Source organism: Lathamus discolor, chromosome 4 (assembly GCF_037157495.1).
Source record: "Lathamus discolor isolate bLatDis1 chromosome 4, bLatDis1.hap1, whole genome shotgun sequence".
Taxonomy (NCBI): domain Eukaryota; kingdom Metazoa; phylum Chordata; class Aves; order Psittaciformes; family Psittacidae; genus Lathamus; species Lathamus discolor.
In genome coordinates this window covers 82,977,016-83,002,424 of record NC_088887.1, presented here as the reverse complement: position 1 = coordinate 83,002,424, position 25,409 = coordinate 82,977,016, and positions in this window count along the sequence as shown.

The window sequence follows — 25,409 nt, the reverse complement described above, 5'->3', positions numbered from 1 at the left end:
TATGCTTATTCTCCTCACAGACTCAAGAATCTGGTACTCTTGGGTTGTCAGTCATACCAAGTGTACGGGAAGAAGGGGATCCTTCACCAAATTATTCTGTAGCCTGGTACTCTCCAAGATAGGAGAAATTCACCTCTCTTTCTTCGTGGTTGTCATGGTTTAAGCCCAGCTGGCAACTCAGATGTTTGCTCACTCCCCCTCCTTCATCACGTACGGATGGGGAGGAGAATTGAAATAATGTAACTCCCACAGGTTGAGATAAGAACAGTCCAGTAACTAAGGTGTAACACCAACCACTGCTGCTACCACCAATAATAATAACGATAATTGAAATAGCAAGGGAAGAGAATACAACTGCTCACCACCCGCTGACCGATACCCAGCCTCACTTGAGCAGTGGTCTAGCACTTCAGGGTAACTGCCCCAATTTATATAGTGGGCATGATGTGCTGTGGTATGGAATATCTCCTCGGTTAGTTTGGGTCAGGTGTCCTGTCTCTGCTTCCTCCCAGCTTCCCTCCTCCCTGGCAGAGCGTGAGACTCACAAAGTCCTTGATCAGAGTAAACATTACTGAGCAGCAACTAAAAACATCGGTGTTATCAGTGCTGTTCCCAGGCTGAAAGTCAAAACCACAGCGCTGCACCAGCTACTGAGAAGGAGAAAAATGCTACTGCTGAACCCAGGATACTGGTGAATATCTCAGGTACCAAACTTGCAAATTAAAATATGTCACTATTTCAGGGGAAAAAAAAAAAAAAAAAAAAAAAGAACAAAAGAAGTCACGTAGTTCCTCATGCTTAAAAAGCGGAACATGAAATCTAAACACAAGGAAGTGTTTCAAGGCTGTGAAGTCCACTTCCATGGTGATGTCTACACTATTTCAATCATGACTCTGTGTCTGGAAGAAATAGATTTCTGATGCACATCTGCTCTGGTGGTTTCAACTGGTTAGCTTAGAACAGTTCATCATGAAAACCAGCCCAAGAGACTGACCTTTTCCTTAGCAACATGCATTTGGCTGTGAGATCTAGTGCCTAGCTTCTTTATCAGATGTGACTTCTCAGTTCCAGTCACAGGAAATTAGGAGCCCAAAACATCAGTGAGGATATGTGCATAATGTTCATCTGATGTCATGCAAGAAGTGTGTGAAGATGGAGAAAGCCTAACAGATGAATTGCTAATTCCTGGGCAATTATGTAGAACTTTTATGCTTTCTTTCCTAAACAATATTGTTGCCAGAGTGGTTGAAACACACTCACAATTTCTTAGGCACAGGAGGAATTATGTCCTCATGGCAATATATCATATACAGTAAACAAACTATAACATAGCTCAGGAATATGTATTCACAGGAAATGTGAAATATATGGCAGTCAGTGAACTTCTTTGTACAGGGGTAGAAAAAGGTATTAGTTCATCTGTAGTATAAATACTTGCACCCAGTAGCAGAAGCCTATTATAGGAGTATGTTAGTTAATGCTATTTAGGTAGAGCAGGAAATTTCAGGCCAAATATTTATGTGAGAAATTATGGAGCAATTTATATGCATATTTTTATCACATTGAAAACAATACTGAAAAAATAGGACTTAATAGGCTCAATAGGTAAAGTAAGAAGCAGGAAAAAGGCTCTGATATATGTAACAGGACCATTCTTTTTTCCTTCTCTTCATTAGCCTAATAAACTAAATAGGAGCCCCTTTATAGACCTTTTAGAAGGCATGACCCCTGGGATCTGCAACCAAAAGTTTCCCTACCTTATTTTTCAGGCATCTCTACCTTATACCAGGTGATCTGCCCCCGTTATTGCTGTCTCCTGTATGGCTAATTGCAGAGACCTTTACCACAGAACTGCAGTTGCCTGTTTCTCAGAAAACTTCTGACTTCACTCTCCACTTCTTTGGTCTTCTCCAATATGTATCTGGTTCTGCAACAGTTAAGTCAATGGAAATGATTTATTTTGGTGCAGGTGCAAATAAAAATGGTACAATATCTTCTGTAGATAATCAGGGATGGAAATGGGCATTCTGTGCATTAAGACATTTATCTCAAGTGAGGAAAAACTTGGCTGCCTTTTTCCATTACTCTGTGGAATAATGAAAGCATTTTCTTTTTCTGACATGGATGAAAAATACTTATGCTGAAATTCAAATTTAAGATGACCTACAATTCAGATCCCTACCTTGGAAAACCTCCAGAAAAAAATGAGTGATTTCTTTAATTCAGAAAATATGTAATATGCATGGTGAAGTCTCATTTTAATTTAGAAATAATTTGGAATTTCATAAAATCAGAGAAGACTTTGCACATGTTGTGAAGCCTCAATTTAAAACTAATTTTGCCCTTGAAGACTTGTGCTGCTGTTTTGTGAAGGAGTAGAAAATCAAGAACTTTATTCTCAAAATAGCTTGAAATCCTTATCAAAAAAGGATATTAACAACCTTCAATTTTAGCAAGTCTTTCCTCTCTCTTCTCCAGGTTTCTTTTATCATCTAACATTTGACCCATACTTATCAATACGTATTGTAAAACTTTTAAAGCTTGTCAACAAGGAAACTATAGTTGTAATGTAGGTAGAGATAAATATAACCTCACAACTTGTTTCCCATGATCCACCCATGAGGAACTTGGTTAAGGTTTGTGGCTTCTTCCTCAGAGAAAGCTCCCTCATTGTCTTCAAAGAATGATTGATTCAGTAAGCTGAGCTGAGGACAAGTCACAGGAGAGGTCTCTGCCCCAGTATCATGGACTGGAAGAATGATGATAGGTTATCACTTCCCTTTTGTTGCAATGAATTCAGTTCATGGGTATGCTACGGATAAACATCTAACAGGAGCCAATCCCTTTTAGAATTGCTCCAGACCTGACAGGCAGAGAAGTCCTTGAAACTGTTGTGAATTATATACCAGAATGTCTGCTGTTCATTTTAGGGTCTTACATAATATTTGAAGAGTACATCAAAGTGTCATTTAATCAAGGTATTATAGACTAGGTTAAATTTTTAGTTTTGGTCTAGACTTTGATTAATGAGCATTAATTCCTAGGAAAATGTATTTTATTTAGGGGAGTGAGCAAAGAGAAAGAACTTTTCATTTGTCTTTTATCTTTCAGTTCTCAGAAATTACTGCTTTCCACACTGAAAAAAATTAGTTAAGCTTAGTGATTACTATAATACACATACAAATACGTATATGTGTATTATAATTTTTTATCATTAAATTGTTATTTCTGAGTAGCTGATCAGACTTTTCCCACCTTTTCCCTTTTCCCACTTACTTACTTTATTTTTCTTATTTGTCACCAGCCTAGAAAAATGATATTTCATTCTGTTTCTCTCATAGTAACCTGTTCTGATTTACAGTTCAGTACATATATGTTTAAAACCCATGATTAAATACTCCTTTCTCATCTATAGTTTAACATCTACATGAAGGCTGATGACTTAAATACAAATGGCAAAAGTACATGAATGAATGCAGCCTCCTGATCTTTGCTTTTACAATGCCCTTTTGTTCCATAAATTTCCATGTGGGGAGATTAGGGAGGGTCAGTAAACCAAAATGTCTTTGCACTTCTTAAGAGATTTAAGCACTTTGCCTGTAGAGTCAGCAACTTCCCATTGACTTTCAAATAATCTGAAATAGATGAGTTCCTTTCACAGCATGAAAATTCTGGCTGGGGTGAATGGTATTGTCTTCTGATTCCTTATTCTTAGACTCACAGCAATGTGACTGAACCAACTGGAGAGAGCAGTTTTTACAGTTTTACTCTATCAAAACCAATCATCAAATGCATGTACCGTCAGTTCCTCATTCCAGTCAATACATTTCCTCTATAATTCATATTTCCTTTATAAATTATAAAGTATGGCAAATATTTTGTAAGAGATTCAGAGGCAAATGAACTCTCCAAGTCTCATGTGTGTTCACATCTAATGGAATTGTCTAGGATTATGGAGAAAAAAGTGCAGGAGTTGCTTTCCACACACTAAAATTTGGCTTTATGGCTTCAAAATTTAAGGAAGATAAAGGCTATGGGGGAACATGCTACAATTAAATGTCCCACCTATTCTTAGGAAATTATGATATGAAGCAGCTTGTGAAGCATGAAACTTTGTGCAGAAACAGATCTGTAAGTTCGATGCTGGAGTTTAGCCTTTGGATGATGTGCAAATGTCAGAATCAGGCCTTCAGAAGATAATTTTGGTATATCATGGGTAGATAAAAGTAAGGGGTTAATTTACTTCTTGTACAGTCTCCAACTATACACACCATTAAGACAGCAGTTCTGAATAGAACAGATGTCCAAAGCCCACATGCTTATAAGATGGCTGAGATGAGCTGTAAGATACACAGTGCTGTTCCGTTCGTAACACAGAAGTTTTGGAAGGAATTTAGATACTAATAACTGACCTAAAGATGTGACTGTTTATTCCAACAATTTACAAACATAGGGAATTATGCAATACTCTGACATCATTTCTGCTAGCATCTGGAAACCTCTGCTGAACATCTGTGTGAAGTGTTATTCTCACAATTCAGCTGCCAAAACTAGCTGAGTAAACTAAAATGGTAGTTCAAGTTTTATTTCTTTATAAATAGCCGTGTCCTTCTTGATGGAAAAATATTTTGTGAAAACTTTTTCAACAATTCTTAGTGCCATTTCAATAGCCTTTACTTATGTTTTGTTTCATAAAAAACATAGAACACTGGAAAAGTGTCTCTGCATCAGAAGATTCATGAGATTCACTTGCACTAGCTGTTATATATATATGTTGGCATCTTGCTTTGAAATTATTGTTTTCTCCTCTTAGAAGCAGGGCCAATTTTAACTGGGGCCTCAGTTATGAAAGGGCAAATATGCGGTGAGGATTAATAGGTAATTTTAACTTTCATTAAAAGAAAAAGATAAAAAAAAAAAGTAAGAAAAGTGTTAGCACTTTCATTGTATCTGCAAAGGCAAGTACAAGAGCAAAGTGGCTAGGAGAGGGAAAGGTCCCCTTCCTCATAATTTGGATTTGCTCTGGATAGGTATGCTTTTACACTATCTCTCCACCTGTTTCCTGAATACAGTGTGAATAGCATGAGAGACAGTCTAATTTTCCAGATGTAGAGCAAAGAACTCTGGTTCTGAACTCATTTTTACTATGTCCTTAGCTCCTAACATTGGTTATATTTCTCTTAATGTACCTAAAAATAGGTTAATTGAATTGCGCTCTGGAATTGCCTGCTGACTGATTCAAGCAGCTTGGGCTGACTACTTCTAATTTAGAAATGTTCCTTGCATTTACATTCCTAAACTTGATATTACCATGTTTAATCTCTTTATATTTTAGTTCAATTGTAAAATAGGGATAATTAGAGTTTGATATACGGGATAGTCTTCAGGATGGGTGTTTTTGTGTGTGAAATTGTGTGTAAAGAAGGGTACACAAATTTATGTTTCAGCTTCATTGAAGGGGTAGCAAGGTGCCCAAAAAATCATGACCACTTAGTTGTGAAGGGGTGCGCTGGACAAAAGAGCAATCTCTCTATAACCCCCATTTACTTTATTCTGGGAAAATAAACCAAACCAAAACAAAGTCTGCAAGTTTTTATGTGGTGGGAATGATTAATTACCTTATAACTAAATAACATAGAATTTTCATGGTATTTTTTTGCAGTAAATTCAGTAAATGTTGGGTTTTGGAGTTGATACCTTCTCCACTTATCCTGCTGTCAACATAGAAGCCAGAGAAATTGAGCTGTGTAAAATGGATGTGTCAGCAGAACTGGGATTTGAGATGCAGTTCTCCCTCCACTGATGACAACTGATACTTCTGGCAGTAGGAAAAGCCATAGAGCTGGTATATCAGAAGGTAACTACCCAATTAAGTGTTCAGAATGTCCAGCTCTATACAACAGCTTTTCTGTACATCCTTACCTAATTGCTTATTTTAAGTTCGTCATTTATAGGCCTTGTTAAGTCTACTCTGCCTCCAAAATAAGCCATTAAGTCATCGGGCCACATAATTTAGTAAAGTGCATTTTGTGAACAGTGAGTTCATCCATGAGGATATTGTGTTTCCCAAGGAAGTGAGGAAGAAATTTGCCAAAAAGGAACTAAGGTTAAAAATTCAACAGATATTCATTTCTCTGGAGTTCCTCTAAAAGATGCTTCTGAACAGATGTGAGATGGAAGTAGAAAGAAAACCTCCAGTGAAATGCTGAAGTGAAGGGTACCCAATGTGGCGATTTGAACCTCTAAAATGAAAACCACTCCAACTGGAATGTAAAAAAAACCCCATAGTACCTAGTAGGATAATTACAATACGACGCAAAAAACCTAGATCCACAAGAAGATTCAGTTCTTACAGCAATTTCAGTTTCAAAATTCTCAATTTCCATACCTCAGCAGTTACCTCACTCTCCAGATGCCTATTATAGATGTGCCATTCTGAGCCTGCTGGAATGTGCTTTTCTTGGGGATGCACGTCTAGGCACATACCCATCCTTGTGTCCCAGGGCATACCCAGAGTATGTCACACAGCTGTCTTTGATGGGTGGATCTCATTTGCTATCTGCTCATATTCTGCATCATGTTTAGTAAAGAAACCAGTCTGTGAAAAAGTATCTGGTCTTCATTTTCTCCTTTACTCAATAACAGGCTCATTGGAGTATTTACCTGAGCTTTATGAGGTGCTATTCACAGAATCACAGAATCACAGAATCCCAAGGGTTGGAAGGGACCTCAAAAGATCATCTAGTCCAACCCCCCTGCAAGAGCAGGGTAACCTACAGTACATCACACAGGAACTTGTCCAGGCGGGCCTTGAATATCTCCAGTGTAGGAGACTCCACAACCCCCCTGGGCAACCTGTTCCAGTGCTCTGTCACTCTTACAGTAAAGAAGTTCTTCCTGATGTTAACGTGGAACTTCCTATGCTCCAGTTTACACCCATTGCCCCTTGTCCTATCACTGGATATCACTGAAAAAAGCCTAGCTCCATCATCCTGACACCCACCCTTTACATATTTGTAAACATTGATGAGGTCACCCCTCAGTCTCCTCTTCTCCAAGCTAAAGAGACCCAGCTCCCTCAGCCTGTCCTCATAAGGGAGATGTTCCACTCCCTTAATCATCTTTGTGGCTCTGCGCTGGACTCCTTCAAGCAATTCCCTGTCCTTCTTGAACAGAGGGGCCCAGAACTGGACGCAATATTCCAAATGCGGCCTCACCAAAGCTGAGTAGAGGGGGAGGAGAACCTCTCTTGACCTACTAACCACTCCCTTTCTAATGCACTCTAAGATGCCATTTGCCTTCTTGGCCACAAGAGCACATTGCTGGCTCATGGTCATCCTCCTATCCACCAGGACCCCCAGGTCCCTTTCCCCTTCACTACTTTCCAGCAGGTCAACCCCCAACCTGTACTGGTACATGGGGTTGTTCTTCCCCAGATGCAAGACTCTACACTTGCCCTTGTTAAATTTCATCAAGTTTCTCCCCGCCCAACTCTCCAGCCTGTCCAGGTCTCGCTGAATGGCAGCACAGTCCTCTGGTGTGTCAGCCACTCCTCCCAGTTTTGTGTCATCAGCAAACTTGCTGAGGGTGCACTCAGTTCCCTCATCCAGGTCATTGATGAAAATATTAAACAGCACCGGTCCCAGCACCGACCCCTGAGGAACTCCACTAGTCACAGACCTCCAGCTAGATTCTGCGCCATTGACCACAACTCTCTGCCTTCTTCCTTTCAACCAGTTCTCAATCCACCTCACTACTTGATCGTCAAGCCCACACTTCTTCCTCGCAGCTTGTGTATGAGTCGATCTGCAACGACAGTATCTCTAAAATTCGTGAATAAGGCCCCATGTTTTTGGGTGCTGATGGGTGGGGAAGAAACAGGGTTTCTCTAACTCTTCTGCTGAAATTGCTTTTATTTACTCGGCAACGTTAAACATGCAATGGGCCAAAGGCACACCGAGAATAACTCTGGAACCTAGTGATGGGGAAACTCAACCAGCAGCAGGATGATCTGCTTAAGAGCGCCTACTCCAGTGCGGCAATTATTACTAAGTGGAATATATTCAATGAGTGAGAAAACTTCAATCCTGGCTCTCTGAAAACACCATGGTCAGACCTTCCTGTGAGAAATCAGAGCTGGAAGAAAGCACAAAAGAAAACTTCATTTGCATTTCTTCACATACCTAGTGAAAATTATGCTTTCAGGAGAATTGGAGAAGGCAACATAAATGTTTTCTAAACTGCTGAATAGATGTGTAAAGAGGTCTTGGAAAAGCTTCACAACAGGAAATCACAAACACAAGTCATGGTTTAACTTAATATGAGTTGTAGAATACAAGTTTTTCCTTTCATCCCAGTATTCATTTCTGGTCAATATGACAGCTTAGATTGCTGGTTTCTCTGGAAAATTACTCTGTGTTTTATAGGCAACCTAGGCAAACATTAGAGCTGTGGATTGTGCTGAGCAGCAAGAAGTGGAATACAGAGGGTACAATCCTTCTGGGGCACGGTCCCTGTATGATTAGAAGCTGGAGAATGCTGTAGTCCCATTTATCAGGGCTACCTTCAAAATGGTTTTGAACATACACTTTGGGCATCATGATATGAGCTCAAATTACTGTCCAGTTTGGTTAGTTGTAGGTACCGCTGCAATCTTGCAGATAGTAATTTTTCGTATTTCATTAGAAAACCAAAGTGTTAGAGCAGTCACTAGCTGCATTATAATAATTACATGCTTAATGAGGCCTTAAATTCCTTTTTGTTTTACAGCTGTCACATTTTAATGTTAAAAGCTTAATAGCTCTGCTGCTCCAAACAGCTGATCATAGGGTGCAATGTTACAATCATTTTAGGTTAACACATGTCCCCACTGCAGCGATGATAAAGAGCACTGCCTTTCCCTTAACACTAGCCACGTATCATCACCCTTCTTTGCCAGCAACTGTGGGACTTCATGGACAGTTTGTTAGCTCCCTGATCTGAGTTTGGGTTAGTTTTCAACCAGACAAGCTTCTTATGCAGCCGCCAAAGGCTTATTTAATCATCAGTGGAAGAGGATGGAGCAACAAGGTGTGTGAAGACTGGTTTCCACCCAAAATATTCCCTTATGTAAAGGCTTTTGCTTCTACAGAGAGGATAAAATTATGATGAAGCAGAGACAATGATGTTTTGCAGTAGGAAAAAACTTTTTTGTACATCTGTCCTGTGAGCCTGTATCTTGCAGGCACTCTAAATATTAAATGCTGAATAAGCAAGACTCTCATATGTAGCATCCAAAATCTGTATTTCTTGAGATGTGCATACTACATATAGAAAAAATAAGGAATCTTAATAATTTCTTGAAGTATTTGATAAGATAGCCCTTGGAGTGGAAAAAAATCACTTTCCATTATCTTTCAACCTTAGTAAATTTAAACAAAAAGATGGAATATCAAATACACTTTATCTTGCATACACAGTGGAACATGCCAGCTAATGACAAGAAACAGATCATGACCCTAGAGGAACTCACCTCATTTAGAGATAATGGAATACAATCATACATAAACAATTTTAAATGTAAGTGTAATGCAGACTTTGCCTGTGATGCTTAAGAGCAGATTAGCTTTATAAAACAATTTTAAGCAGCTTTTGTTGCATGTTTTTTTTAATAGATCTGAAGCATTAAAAATGATTGATATTGTAAGTATTAAAATGTTAATACTACTTATAACTGAACACCTTACCTGAATTTAATAATAGCATCCTAGCTCTCCTAATATAAAAATATTTACAAAGGTTGGATTTAACATGAATAGCATAAAGTTTAGCATGAAGTTTATCAGGATAAGATTAGCTAAAGAAATGCCTAAGATTTCTTAGTCATAGGCAATGCCAATCTTTCTTCCTATGGCCACAATGCAGTGCATTCATTACCTTCAGTTGATTCATTTTAGGGGCAAATGTTCAAAGTTACACTGAATCTGTGTGGATTGTGTTGTAAGTAAAATGCATCCTTTGGAATAGACAGTTGTGAATGGCAGAATGGTTCTAAGCATAGAAAGTTCTGAAAGGTGAATGAGACCACTGTCATATTTTCAAAGTACTGCAAACGGATTAGCTTGGAAATTGTTTTGAAAGTAAAAGAATTGTTTAGAAAATAAATTCTCTATGCTGTGAGCGTCTTGTTTTCACATTATTGGTGCATTCTTTACATGATTTTCACGCTAACCTTCTTTGACATGTGAGGGGCTCAAGCTTGCTTTGGTGGCTAATGATTTGGGGAAGGAGGATTTATTTCAGTTTACTAGAAACTAAATAATGAAAGTATTGAAAAATATGGCATTTGGGCTATGGGCTCTTATGGGGATGTCAGTATGTATTTCTACAGTCCACCCTAAACTTCAGCATGGAATCTCCATGCTAATGCCTTAACAGCAATGACAAAACTCCTATCTTTGTCAGAGGCTCCTGACTGCATCTGCCGCATGCTTCACTGCTGCCTACTGCTGCCAACAGAAGCATGGCTGAAACTGGTGTGTGAAGATTCTCATCTCATACAAGACAAAATCAAGCAGCAAAATACAAAATGGTTATGAAGGAACAGATTCTTCTTGATTCTGCTGTTCATATTGACTCCTTTTCCTGGGTGCATCACTGGAAGAATATTGAGGCTGTAGAAGAGCAAAGCAGAGGCACAACTGGGGATACAGGCAGAAAAACAAAAAGGCCAGTTAGTCCTGTGGCTGCCTGCAATAACCACCCAGAGCTCATAAGGGGTGTATGAAAGCTAGTCAAATTTGGTTTTGGACTTCCTCATGTCAGGTCAGAAAGACCTAAGGCTGGTTTTCTTTTTTCCTCTCTTTTTAACTGCCCTTTAGTAACAGTCTGTTAAATTTTCTTACCTAAGTACTTTATTGCTATCATCTTCTTTTTGGATGAGTCCCCTCTTAAACAACAGTATGATATATTCTTCTTACTGGAGTTCACGGAGATCTGTGGAAATCACTTAGCTCTTCAGATTTAATCCAATCAAACAAACTAAATCTGAGGGACCACTTGCATTGATTTGGCATAGCTGGGTATAATGCAGACTTAGATGACTATACTTATTACCCTTGAAAAAGACACAGGTAGAAGCGATAGAAGTGGTAGAAAACACAGGTTTTCCCAGTGGATAAAAGTAGATGGATACTTGTTTGCTACTGTATGGGGATTTATATACAATAATATGGGGAGAAGGGGGAACAACTGAGACCTACCACAGGAAAAGAAAAAATAAAGAGCAAGAGTGGTGAAAGTACAGGGAAAAGAAAGACAATAATGATTGCAGAGGGGAATTAATAATACTGACAGCACTTCAAAGTTGTCCAGGACAGGTGGGAACTGTGCCAGCTGAACTAGGCTGTATGACAGCGTAAAGGGGAAATAGGATCCTTATAGATAACTGGGGACAGATCCATAGGGATCCTCCAGCTGTTTCTCAACACATCACTGATGTAAAGCAGATGGATCTTTATTTGGAGCAGTTGATTATGACAGGTTTAGAGCACCTTTATATCCCTGGTGCGTATCAGCTCTTGGCTTCTACTTCTTCCTCATGACTTCTGGGGACAACATAAGGCATCTAAGCTTTGATGGCACAGTTCAAGATGGGACAAAAAAATACCGTCATAAGATTATAACCTGTTAATGGATGATTGACTTTTTGTTGTCTGTCTTCCACTGAATGACCACTGCACCTCAAGTAAGAAAGGAGGAGGAGGGAAATGTGAACAATTAAAGAACAATCAAAGACAAGTTATTGAATAAAACAGTCAGGTAAAGGGCAGCTTTATATAAGATTTTATCTACAGAATTATCAGGAGAGTGTATGAGTACGGAGCACTTAGAAGGAAGTAATTCAATTAATTGTCCTTTAGAAATACCTGGTTTTGCTGTTTTATTGGATAACTGATGCAAACACCCTAGTTGAAATGCTTATTTATTTTGCTGGAGGGTTTTTTTTTTTTTTTTTGTTTTTTTTTTTTTGTTTTTTTGGTTTTTTTTTTTTTGTAATTTCCATTCTAGAATGAGATGCAGATGCTCAAACCAAGGTCCTTGTGAGGTAATTTCCCTGTCAGGAAGTCCTGAGCTAATCCTAATCCTGAACCTAGGCAAGCGAATGCAATTTTGGAACATGTTTCCTTGAGCTACTAGCTGAGAAACTGACACAGAAAGTTCTCATCTTGTTAAGTTTCTTTGATCCTATGTTTTCTCTCCAGATGTTCTGTCATATTTGCTCTGACTGCATCTGCACTACTAAGAGGGCCAGGAAGTGAGTTCAAGCACTTTACCACAGTGCACATCTGCTAGGCTGCATCCCGCTAGCACAAAACAAGATAGATCTTGCCAACATTCCAAGAAGAATCTGTTCTGCTGGGGTCCTAAGCAGTAGGATATGTGTCAATTGATGCCACTTAGCATCAGAGTAAGGGGCTAGTCTCTGAAATTTATTTATTTATTTGGCAGTATGGTTATAGTCTGTGGGATCAAAATTCAACCAGAGAAGGATAACAAAGATAAATACAGCATAACAGAAAGACCAGACATAATCTTCCCTTGCATCATTTACCAGACAAAGATAAACATAAAATCCTGTATCTGACAACACTCTTGTTTAAGACTCCTCAAGTTTAAGCCATCAGCTGTGCTGAAACCTTTTTGAGGAGAGAGTGAGTCCACATACTGTATCAGTGAGGTAACAGAAGTTAAAAGCAAAAACTATGGGAAAACAAGAAAAAAAGCCTTTTTGTCCTCCAGCCAATTAACAGTAGTTTCCCTTGGGTTTTGCCTCTAATTCTTGTTATAAGTGAGGGAATGAATGCAATAATGGCCTTGGGATTCTTACCTTTGAATTCCTCCAGTTATAAACTTAAGCCATTCAACTCCATTTATGCACTGAGTAGGCTGAGTGTCTGGTTAATGACAGCTACTGTGGCAATTTCCTTTCTCAGTTTTTGTTTTGGTTTTTTTTTTTTTTTTTTTTTGGTCAATTAAATGCTGAAAAAGCTGACATATGGCCTGGTCCTCCTGGTGAATACTACATCCAAGTTGCGTGTTCCCTGTTTCAGAGCAAATTGGTGGACTCAAGATTCTTCAAACTGTCAACACTTTTTATGATTACTTATATAGCATTTTGCAACAGTTTACATGGTTGTTGTGTCCCTAATGACAAACCATTGGTCACTTTGTGACAACACAATGCCACAGCCTTGGAAGGAAGGAAAGAAAAACAGCTTTTCACCTTCATGCAGTAACTGCCTCTGTATTAGATATGGAGCTGACAAGTGTATTTGTTGCAGTCTGCAGCAACTGGTACTGATATTAGCTGAGAAGCAAAACTGTATATCTACTGGGATACAGTTATATGCAACAGGATAAGCCTGTGTAACAGCTTACTGCTGCTGAGAGAAACAGTCTTGTTTCCTCTTCAACAGCTTTTCTTGTTGCTGATTCTTATCTGCTCACTCCTTCCCTCCTCTTGCACCAAGCTCAGGCACCTCTGTCCCTTGGGCTACATGTTTTCTAGTAAATGATGTTTGGCCAGGACGATACTCAGGCACTGAGACAAGCTGGCAAGGAACAGCACCCTCCCTATCCATCACACTCTTGACATTCCAAGTGCTTGGTGGCCATATACAAGATGTCTATGGGGAATGGTTTCTGGTCCATGATGATTTTGCAGCTGTTCCTATGAACTGTTGGAAGAGAAGTAATTAACCTGGGCCAAAACCATACCAGGGTCATTATAACAATTTACTGTAGACAGCATAAACAATCCAGTTTCAGTGCCTTGGAGTGTTTCTTGGTACTGTTTAATATATTATCATTGCTGTAACTCAGGGAGCTTGCTCCTCTCAGTGAACTAGCAGGAAACCAGCTCAAAAAAAATGGAAGAATAAAAAGCCTTTTCCCAACAGCTGTTTAAGGAATAGATCACAGAAATGGGGCAAAAGTGAGGAAAAGAGGGACAGATGGGTTAGAAAGTAAAGGCAGACTTCTTCAGTATCAGTTTCGTTTGTCTTGTCTAACTGTACCCTCCTCAACAGTATAATTAGAGGTGTATACATATTAACGTACATAGAGGAGGATTCTTCTTAATGCAGTGACGCTGACTTAAGAGATTTGCAGCAGAGTGCCAGCAACTCACTGCCTTTTCTCTGGAGATTTCTACCCCTTTGGATTTTTACCCCATCTAATTTGAATTTGTAAGAGATTCTTTTTTTTTCAGTCAGAATGAGTCCTACTGTTAAGACTGTAAGCTAATCAGTGTATTTTGCTTTAAAGGGACTAGTGAGAGCTCACACAAGCAGTTTAAATGGCAGATTGGAAGAGGTGATAGCATTCAGTAAGACAAGCAGGAAGAGATGACCCTCCTTTAACCTATTTGTGTGGCATATCTGCAACCAAAAGAGAGTGGTAGTATATACAGCTTTCAGAAAAGTTTGTACTTTTCACTCTGAGTCAACAGTTAGGCATTCAGCAGCAGTGCCATTACGTTAGCATAGGCCGCCTCCTGCCCTGGGACACAGATGTTCAGCTGGACTGAGGAAGGGCTGCAAAACAATCTTGCATACCTGCATAAAACCGGTAGTTTGGGTGTTGGGTTTTTTTTCACCATCCTCAGTTTCTTAGTTTGAGTCACCACATGTTCACGTGTATAAAAAGGTCTCCTGTCAGAACTTCTGGCATTGTGTATGGGGCTATGGGATAAGGTCTTTGTTGTGTTGCAGAGTGATCCAGATACCCTGCATATAAGGCAATCACCCTGTTATAAGGCTGTTCCCAGCTATAAATATACTCCATGTTTTTTTTCAAATAAACTCTCTGTCCTCGTGCAAATATAACTAAAAAATTAAAAAGAAAAAAAACCCAACAACCAAACCTTCTGAAGTTCTTAGTACTCGATGGAAACAGTTCTTAAGGGTAATTCTGAAGTATTTACTGTTTAAAATTCTTTGCCAGTTATTTTATACTAGAAGCTCTGTGTTCAGTTGTTCCACTTAATGTTTAAGATTTTCTATAGCATGTGAAAATAAAGATTCTCACTCCATATTTTGTCTTCATTTTTTGATCCTGCAACAGATTTTATTCTTTTCCAAGTTCATTGGGTTTGTGCTTTTTTTTTGTTTGTTTGTTTGTTTTATTGTTGGGGTTTTAAGCTAGTGAACTTATTTCTGGAATTCAGGAGTCTAGAGGTCTTAAGAATTGACAGTTTGGGATGAATCTGTGAAAAACCTTTTGCTTAGCAGAGTAAGTCATGCAAGTCTTAGCAGAATTAAAACAAACTTTCAGGCACGCATGTTTGAGTCTCATTAAAGCAACATCCTTATGTTATTTTAAAGCAGCTTTTAATTTCCATTCTAAAGATCTGACTCCTCTGGCCTTACTTAAGAAAATGTTTTAGTTCAAAGTTTACTAGTAATTGCTATTGTAATTAGTTCTCCTCATTTGCAAATTCTGATAAATTCTGTTTTGTGTTGTGGCTTTAAAATTGTAAACCAGCAGGATGCTGGTGCATATTCAAAAGATGAGAAAAATTTTTCCTTATGGAAAAGTGATCAAACAACTTAAAAAAAGGTATGTTCAGTGTTTATCCCATTTCCTATTGTAACTACTAGAATCTGGTTTAAGCTTACCCTTTTTTGTTTTGACAAAATATTAAATGTCAGTTCTATACATAGAGGTCTATAGATAGATTAATACATCTTGTTTCCTGTGAATTAATGACAACCTAGTGTTTAAATAAAAAAAATTCTTGAGATTGTCTCTGATTTCAACCTTGGAACTCCTTTTCTGAAGTAAGATGTCTCAAAAAATAACCAAGCAGGTCTGTGAATCTTGTGGTTTGGGAGCATTCTTTTTTGGTGTTTTCAGTTGTGAATAAGGTATTACGAAATGGTTTATGCTACTTTAAAATGCATCTGTTAGAGGGTGGTGCAGAAAAAGTGTGGTGTTTGTTGCAGTTTGACTAATTTCTTCCTAACTTTCTTGTATCCATGAGCTTCCTTTCTCTGTTGTCTAGTGTTAATTCTGTTGCTTTTGCTGCTTTCATTTCATATGTAAGAAAATACTCTGCTGCAGATTGTGTACAGATACATTTATCCTAACAGTGAGCAATCTGAGTGCATCTGAGACATTTTGACTACACTAGTAACGCAGTCACTCAAATATGTTGGTAGAACATCCATGTTACCTGCCATGACCTCTACTGCAGCCTCAGCCCTGTATGGGTTGAGGGCAACTTTAGTAACCTTGAGAAAACAAGGGAAAGTTAGTGAGAAAGCAGTGGTGAATGGCAGCACTCCTTCAGTTTGATGTCTTATCCTAGAGGAACCTCAATCTGCAATGGACCAGTTAGCACAGGTTTAGTGCAGTACTACTTTGTAGAAAGGGGAATTGGGATGTGCCTTGGAGCTAGGTTAAAAAAGCAAGGAGTTGACTGTAGAGCTGATGGTTAAAAAGAATTTAAGGAAGGGGAGGGTAAGGAATGAAAGGTCCCCACTCTCCTCCAAATCAGATTATGAAGTCACTGATGTTGCATTTTTAATGGAATTATACAGTTGATCAGACAATTTGAAATCATGGCATTAAAACATTTTTACCTCCTTGAAGTGGAATGTTTTAACAATTTTAAAGGTATTTTCTTTTTCAAAATGTAAGGGAAATCAACACGACCTTATTAAAAAAATCAGTTCTGACAAAAATGCTTTTTAAAATAACTCTTCAGTGGGTTTTTTAGTTCTGCAGTGAAAACAAGCTTTTAATATTCCTTTCCTCCTGGTCTACAATGGTCACGGCAAAATGGAATTGTCTTGGAGTCTGGTCCTAAGATCACTGTTTGCCTGATGAATTTGGATAATTAAAGCTCTTAATGTTATGTGCTTAGCTTCCTAAATTAGAGAAGGTACATGGATACGGTTATGCAAAGCAACTTCAGTGGACCACTTTGAATTGTTTTGGTTCATTGATAAGAAGAAGCTGAAGGGGGTTAGTTTAGTGAATCACTTTTGCGGACTTCAAGTGGCAGCAAGAAAAGAGAGGAGTAAATAGCCGTTAATGGCAGGGGAAGCTTGGAGCCGAGGAGTCACTCGGTGTGAAAGGCAAGAGGAAACAATCCTCCCAAATCGAAGAGACTGTTTAATAGACGAGCCTTAGAGGAACAGACTATTCAGTCACCTACAAAAGAGGCAAAGAAGGTAATGACAGGTAGATGATATGGCGTTAGTGTGGGGTTTAGGAAACAAGGCTAGGAGAAAGATGAATTTGCTAGCGTGGAAGAGATGTGCAAATCTGTGAAGATCTTGCTTTGTTATGCTGATAATGGAATGAGAGGACATTTTATTAGCATAGTAAGATTCCCCAAAGAGAATCAAAGTGATTTAAATAACCATTAGTCCACTCAGTTCCTATTTATATTCAAAAGAAAGAATCTAATCTAAATTTATTTCAAAACAGAATGTTTCACACTTCTTAGATATGTGTGAATTACAAAGTAGCCATGGCCTTTTCCTCTACAAAATGCACCACGCAGGTGTATTCCACCAGAATTAATAACATCCTTCTGATTGGATGTCTACCGTACCAACATCTGCACAGAGATAATGATACTTTAGCGACGATTGGTGGTGTGAAAAACTTTTTATTAACTATGTAGAATGAAGTTCACCTTTTATAACAAGGTGTGGAACAGCTTTTATGGCTGGCCTTTCACTTGCTGGAAAATATCAGGCCAGATTTTAGCTGTAGCTCATGTTTTAGGCCAGATCCATTAAGAACTTGGTTCTGACTCCTAAGAAAGCACAACTTGATAATCCTGGCTAAGCTTTGCTCTGGATTTTTACTCTTGCCTAAGCAGAATTTGTGGCATGAAAATCATAATCTAGCTAAAGAAAAGGAAAGGCTTGTTTAGGTTCTTCTACACCAAAATTTCAGACACAACACAAAACTAGCTAAGGAATCTCAAATAATTACCATGTCAGTAGTTATTCTATAACAACAATATCATGTACGGTGGTCAACTTGTGCTTAAGCTAACAAGCACGGACATATTAATAGAATGGTCTATTATTTCTGAAATAAAATTGTGATTGTTTTCTTGTTCCCCCACCATGTAACTAGGGTATTTCCATCCCGCTGTTAAAATATTTTAATTTAAGAGTGAATTTTTATCAGACAGGCAATTTCTATTGGCATTTGATTCCATTTTCAGTGGTTCCTGGCTTGTGGAAAATGAGTGCTTGGCAGTATGTGTTAATTTAAATCATTGGTCATAAATGTTGGTGGAATTTTAGATATGTCAGATCTCTGAAATGAAGTATGCTTTTAGAAATACTGGAAAATACAGTTCAACAACCACTGAGACACAGTTTCAGTGAAAGATTCTCTATTATGTTATCTCTCTGCGTAAACTAATGTTGAACTTACAGAAGATAAAATAACTCTAGGAAAAATTAAACTTAATTCCTGGATTACATGACACATTTCATAGCATAAGCAGCTCCAATTAAAATGTCAATTGTCATCTAAAGAGCTTTAACTTAAAATATAATAGGGGTTGCTTCTTTTTTTTTTTTTCCTAACACATCTTCACCTCATGCAAAAAGACTGGTGGAACAAATTGTCATGCTTGCTTTATTTACATAGCCTTTCGTGAGATTTTGCATGCGTAATAGTTCGTAATCAAGAGGAGTAGAATTCTAAGGATGGGAATGGGGATCTACAGCAAGATGGCAAAGTCACAACTAGCAGAGCGGCAGAAAAATGGTGACATTTTAGTTGTGTTAGTCTAATTCTATTCCTTGGCTGAGAATGAAAACAAAGATAGTTTCCTTAAATCTGTCTTCTAAGTGGTCAGGTTGCATGGGAAGATGCAAGGCTAACATGTAGTCAGGAGACAAATTGAAGTGGTAAAAGTAGGTAAAATGAGGAAAGATCAGCTGGGGAGAGATTTTCTATTCTATGACTGTGGCTCCTGAGCAGCAGCTTTCATGTTCCCAGATCTTTATTAGAAAGAGACTGGACTTACTCAGGTTTGGTGTTGATCACCTTCTTTCCTCTGAGACCATGGTGGAGTTTTGCCTCTGTGACAGATTAGCTGAGGCAAAAAGGATGTTTTCCCTTTCCAGTTGAATGACTGTTTTGCAGGGAGGAAGTTTAGATAAATGTTCTGACAATTTAGAAGTCACAAATAATACAGTCAAATGCATAGGGTTTCATTGTCCAACAGTCTGAAGCTGGGAATGGGTTAAAGGAAAGCAGTTTTAAGATAGTGGAAGACAGCAGCTATAAATCCTGATTACTGGACACAGCTTTTCTGCCAGTACTGTGACCAAACTGGCAATATATGATGACATAAAAGCTGTCATAGAATGTCACTGGATCATTATGATGACTCTGTGCCAGGAACAGCCTGGGATCAAGATGGAAGGGGGATGCAGTAGAGCAGGAAGGGTGAAACAATCACAGGAAGAGGAGCAATAAATTTTGGCTGATGTGCTGCTCGTTATTTTTAAGTGGGTTAATATAATTGCAGGTTACTTAAATAATGATGTGTACATCTTGTCTTTCCTCATGCAGGGCTGAGGTAGGGAACTTCACTTCTCAAAGCCCATTTACAGAAAGACTATGTGTAGGACTCCGAAGAGCAATGAAGAAGCATTATGTGTTATTCTATTGTTTCCCGAACAATGTAGTGAATTGCTGGTATAAAGGTTTGAACACTGAGAGTGATTTAAGTTGTTTCATGAAAGAAAAGTCTTGGTCCCTGCTTTACAAAAATATCTCTTGTAGACAAGCTTTCAAAAATGAGACTGAAAGTGACTCAAGTTTTGCTGATCCATTAACTAAAATAGGGTTACATCACAAAAATATAACTTGTGAAGGCTTTCTTTTTATTTGATTAAAGACAGTGATTTTTGAATGGATATATGAAACTAGCTATTTTTCTCCAAGAACTTTTAAATTTGCAACTATGCTGGGAGTTTTTCCTGGAAAACAAAACAAAACAAAAATAAACTACCTAATAGAATGACCCCATGTCTTTCTCTGAAATTTTCCTTTAACATGCCTTTTTCCTTCATCATTTCCTGCGTCATCTTTGGCTGATGAGGTATGAGCAGACTTTCATTTCCAGTGTGAACACTGCAGTGTCAGGTTCCATTTGTGTGACCTAAAGGCTGATTTGCCATTAGGTGGATTACAGGGTGAAACACCTTCTGATACTATGGAGCCAAAGGAGCTTACCCGAATCCATACTTAACCACAAAAATGAGAAGCAAACCCTCTCCACCCTTTTTTCTCCTTGGTAGCATAGATTTATTTATGAGTGATCTTTCACCTTTTTTTTTCCTTTGTTTTGTTTTTTTCATTTGTGGTGGTTTTAAGACCTCACATCTAAGAGTTGGTAACATGCTAACTAAAATTTTAGTATGCTTACTTACTGCACCTGTGATGGTATATAGCATTGGCTGTTTATGTTAATCTATTTAACCTGTGCTAATTCTTTGTGTTTCCTAGAGTTTAGGAAATCCTAACACTTATTAGAAAACTGTAATTCCTAGAGTTTAGGAAGGAATATCAGTACATTTTAAATTTTGGTTCTAATCTCTGTCTACAGTTAAACTTAATTCAAAATGGTCCACATCTAAGAGTAAACCTCATTTTGAAGTAATCAACAGCAAAAAAAGCCTTTGAAAAAGCACCTGATGAACTTCTGTTCCATATTGGTGTTATGGATTTTAACTATGAATTTTCTAAATAAGGCAACTAGATGGCAAGAGATGTATTTTGGATGTCATTGTTTGTAAAGGTAAAAGTCGGTGCTTTGTAGCAGATGAGCATGAAGTAATTCTTCAATCTTTTTTTTTTTTTTGTTTCGTCTGAACTTACAAATATTACAAAAGAATGAAAAATATGTCAAGGTTCCACAAGGATTTTCACATGGAAATAAAAAAACCCCAACAAATCCTCACCTGGACAGATATGAGAAAAATAATCAAACAGTTTTCATGAGGCACATACTTATACTCCTCATCAGCATTGCTCAGGATTTTATCAGACTGCAGACATCAGGTCTATGAATGGATCCAACTGGCATACATAATTCTAGTTGCTGGTACATGTATATTTAAAGACAGTGAAAGAATTAAGATGATAAGTAATGTTTGTGCCCTAGAAGCATTTACTACTAGGCATTTTACAATCATTTGACAAGATAAGAACAGGAATAATACCTATCATCCAAAGAAAAAGCCTTTCCTTATTGCTGAAGAAAACCATATACTTAATATCCTAGTAGAGAAATCATGTTCTGCCCTGTAAGCTTATGTTGTGGGCATTTTGATTATTCTTTATAATTTTTATTTTCCTGTGTATATGGCAGGGGTGGTTGTTTGGTTGGTGGTGTTTTGGTCTGAAATAATAAAATCATGTAGCTAATAGGATATGGATTTTTTTTTTTGTTGTTGTTGGCAAATAGGAAGCATACCTTACACAGTACAAGTGTAGTGCTGCTTTAGCTTGGTTTATAAGGATGATCTGAGGATATAGCAGAGGATAAGAGATACACAGCTAGCTATGAGAATCTAGCATTCTTTTATCAGTGTTTATAGTCAGGGCTGAAAGTCAGAGAGAAAATATTTGCAGGGAAGGCCAACAACATGCACTGTTGAATCTGAAAACTAGATGTAAAGTTATAAAAATATAGTCTTTTCAAAGAATGGTTTTCCCTGAATTATTAATCTTTCCTGCATTTTGAGAAAAAGACTATGGTTTTATAACACATAAAGAAAGACTACTTAGTGAAACAAAACTGAGCTTTCTTTAGTCATACTGAGGTTTAGGATAGCACTTTAAAGAGATGATTAATCCCCTCTACTCAGCACTTGCAAAACTGCATCTATAGTGCAATATTATTTGGTGCCCTGCAGTACAGGAAAGACATTAATAAACTGGAGTTCTGTGGAGGGCCACCAGACACTAGGCACTGGAGTGCTTACCCTGTGAAAAGAGGCTGAGGGGTCAGGGCTCGTTCAGCCTGGAGAAGAGACAGCTGGAGAGGAATGGCAGATCTGGTATCTATGGAGAAGTCAGCAGGTGATGGAGCCAGGACATTCATATGGGGCATGGTGGGAGGATGAGAGGCAGCACAGATAACATGAAACATGGGAGGTGCTGTCTGGACATCATGAGAAACTTCTTCCCCCATGAGGACAGTCAGGCAGTGGAGTGGGCTACTCAGGCAGGTTGTGCTGTCTCTAGCCCTGGAGATTTTCAAGATCTCATTCGACGCAGCCCTGAGCAACCTGGTCAGACCTCAGAGCTGCCACTGCTTTGAGCAAGAAGTTGGAATAGAAACTTCCAGAGGTCCCTTCTGACCTGAATTTCCTGCGAACCTGTGAACATGTAATGATTCTATATTCATCACAGGAGAAAAATAAAATAAAAATTATGAGATTTTTTTTTGTTTCATCTCAAAATCCCAAATCAGTCCTTTTTGATTAAAACAAATGAAGTCTTAATCACGTGCAAATTTATTCAATTGAAGTGGCAGTATTTTAATCAATGGCTACATGGAATTATTCACTTTTTTTTCTGATTTCTATGACTTTAAAGAATATCTCAGTGGGAAAGAAGCATGAGACATAAAAAGATCAAAGCTTTTTGTTGATTTCATGAAACTATAATCTTTCATTTTAATCCTTCTTTCTAGAATTCTATGTTTCAAAATATATTTAACTGTTGAATATCATTATGTGGTACAACAAGACATAGTGAAATACTGGAAATAAGTCATGTCTAAAAAGTAAATATAGATGTATCAATAAATATGAGTGGGAGATCTGAATCGGATCTCTTCAATGAAGCATTAATGTTGCTTATATTTGGTAATGTGACTTTTTATTAATTTGTAAAGATAAGGGTTGTTTTTTTTTTTTGTAGCCTAAGTGGAAGTGAGTGTAGCTATGTTTCAATAAGGAAAAAATAAGACTTCTTTGATGCATTTTATTCAGATTATTTTTTTCAGAGATTAGATTTACTGGATTTATTTTCTTGGCATTCACCTGTTCATATTATTTCTTAGAAATAGAATTGCTACAGGAGACTTTAATCTATTTTGCATTTTAGCAGCAGTACAGAATACAAACAGCTATACAAAACCTGTAAACTTGTAACTCAATTATTTAAGTATTTACAGCTTTAGGTAAGGCAGGCATTTTTTATTTGTTTGTTTTCAGGTTGCCCATACCCTTAAAAGCTTTGGAAACCATTCTCTTGCCCTATTCATCCTTTCAGTTGGACCTGGGAATGTTTCATGCCATAAATGTTACCCCTGCACTATTAAAATGTATTCAATTATAAGGAAAAGCATGAGAAATCAATGGAAGATTTTAATCTGAATTTTAGACGCAATTATTGCTTCTTTTTAATCCATAGCTTGGTGAAATGTGCCTTGTGCTTAGCATATCAAACCCATTAACAATGATATCATAGTATGATTCAGATGATGGAAGAAAATTAGGAGTGATTATAACAGATATGAATGATAACACCATTTCCACAGTTTGTAAATCAGATTTATCTAAGTAATTGTGGTTCAGGGAAGTTCTGAGTCATATAGTCCTAGAAATTTGTTGATGCTTACAAGTTGTAAAGAAAGATCGTCAAGTCCATCTTGCCATACATATCTCAAGATTTCATGCTATTTTTAAAAGTGGTATTTGTTTAGCACCACTCCTGGCTGAACCCAGGACAGGCCTTCTGATTTGTCAAGCATTGGAATGGGCTGTGCCAGGATGAGGTTGAGTGACTACACCTGGATGTATTTAAAAGTTGTATAGATGCAGCACTTAGGAACATGGTTTAGTGTAGACTTGGTAGTGTTAGGTTAATGATTGGACTTAAGGGTCTTTTCCAAACTAAATGATTCTATGATGGCTTCTTGATCTCTATAATTTCTTCTCTCTTCTTCAGAGAGTTTTTGCCTCCCTTAGGCTAATGCTGTATCAGATTTCTAATATACCAACCTTCCAAATTGAACGAGCAGTCATATCAGAGCCACTATTCCTTTATTCTAAGCACTGACGAGGAGAAGACCTAGAAAATATTGATGCTGTGCAGAACCATGAGATCTGAAGAAGTGACAGCTATAGTAGAGCATTTATAAGAAATATAGAAGTTGGACATGTTATTTGCATGGATACTGAACACATTTCAGTGAAGGAATTTGGGAAATGTAATACATGGAATGTCATGCCCTGACTACTCAAAAGTAATCCTAGTGGTCAATTTAGAAAATAATTGTATTCTAGAAGCTTGACTAATCTGAAGGTTTGTTAATTGTTACAATAGAAATGGGAAATTAGAAATAAATTGCCTTTGACAGAATGGAAGGTGTTGCATTCACAAGACAACAATCTTTTACAAAGAATGTTCTTACTTTGGGCGAGGGAGATGCTCTAATGAGATCTTTGGGAATCTGGACTGTTCTGAGGCTGATCACTTTGGTAAGATGCTGACAGGGACACTACCGATGTTCTCAATAGTCAATAATGTAAACATAGATAAAATGGTATTTAAGATGTGTGAAAAAGTATCCTAAACATACTGTGGGACTTATAACCATGTCAGATTTAAAGGAATAGGCAAGTTAAATATTTTAGATTATAACAAGACAACACTGAACAATGCTTTTGGGACCATCCTTAAAGACAAGGCACTAGTCAACAAGTTACCACAAACTTTCAGGCCAAGAAGTGTTAAATAGAACAAGGATAACAAACTGTTGATAAGGTTTTGTTTTTCAAGTATGTGTCTTCAAGTCTAGCAATAAGGCAGAACTGCTTCCACTTCTGATTTTTGCCTGAATAAAACCTCAACTTCCTGGAAGGTTTTTAGCATGACCGATCACAAAAACTTTAGTAAAAGTAGAAAATTCTAATTAGAATTGATCTAATCTGACAACTGAACAATGTTAAATTGGACAGGAGAGCAGAGGTTTTACACAGTTTACTGACCAAAATTAATTGGGTGGCCCACAGCAAGACTTCTCTTTATCTTCAGAGTACTTATTGCAACACCTTTCAACTATTTTCAGCTGAGCTTGTCTGTTGTTTTTTGTTGTTGCTGTTAAGTGGGAGAATTATTATTGTGAGATATCCTTGCACTGTTTAGGTGCATGCTGTCTCACCAAGTGAAGCAACAAATTTGGAGCTATGGTGCTGTTAGGGTTATGTTTAGCCTGTGGTTTAACAAAATTTAACCTATTTTCAAACTTGACAGAATATCGCAAGAAGATGAATGTGTAATGAGATTTATACTGTTGCATTAAATATTAAAGGATTAACAATCCTCATCACGTTTCAATTTATCAATAAAATTGGTCATGC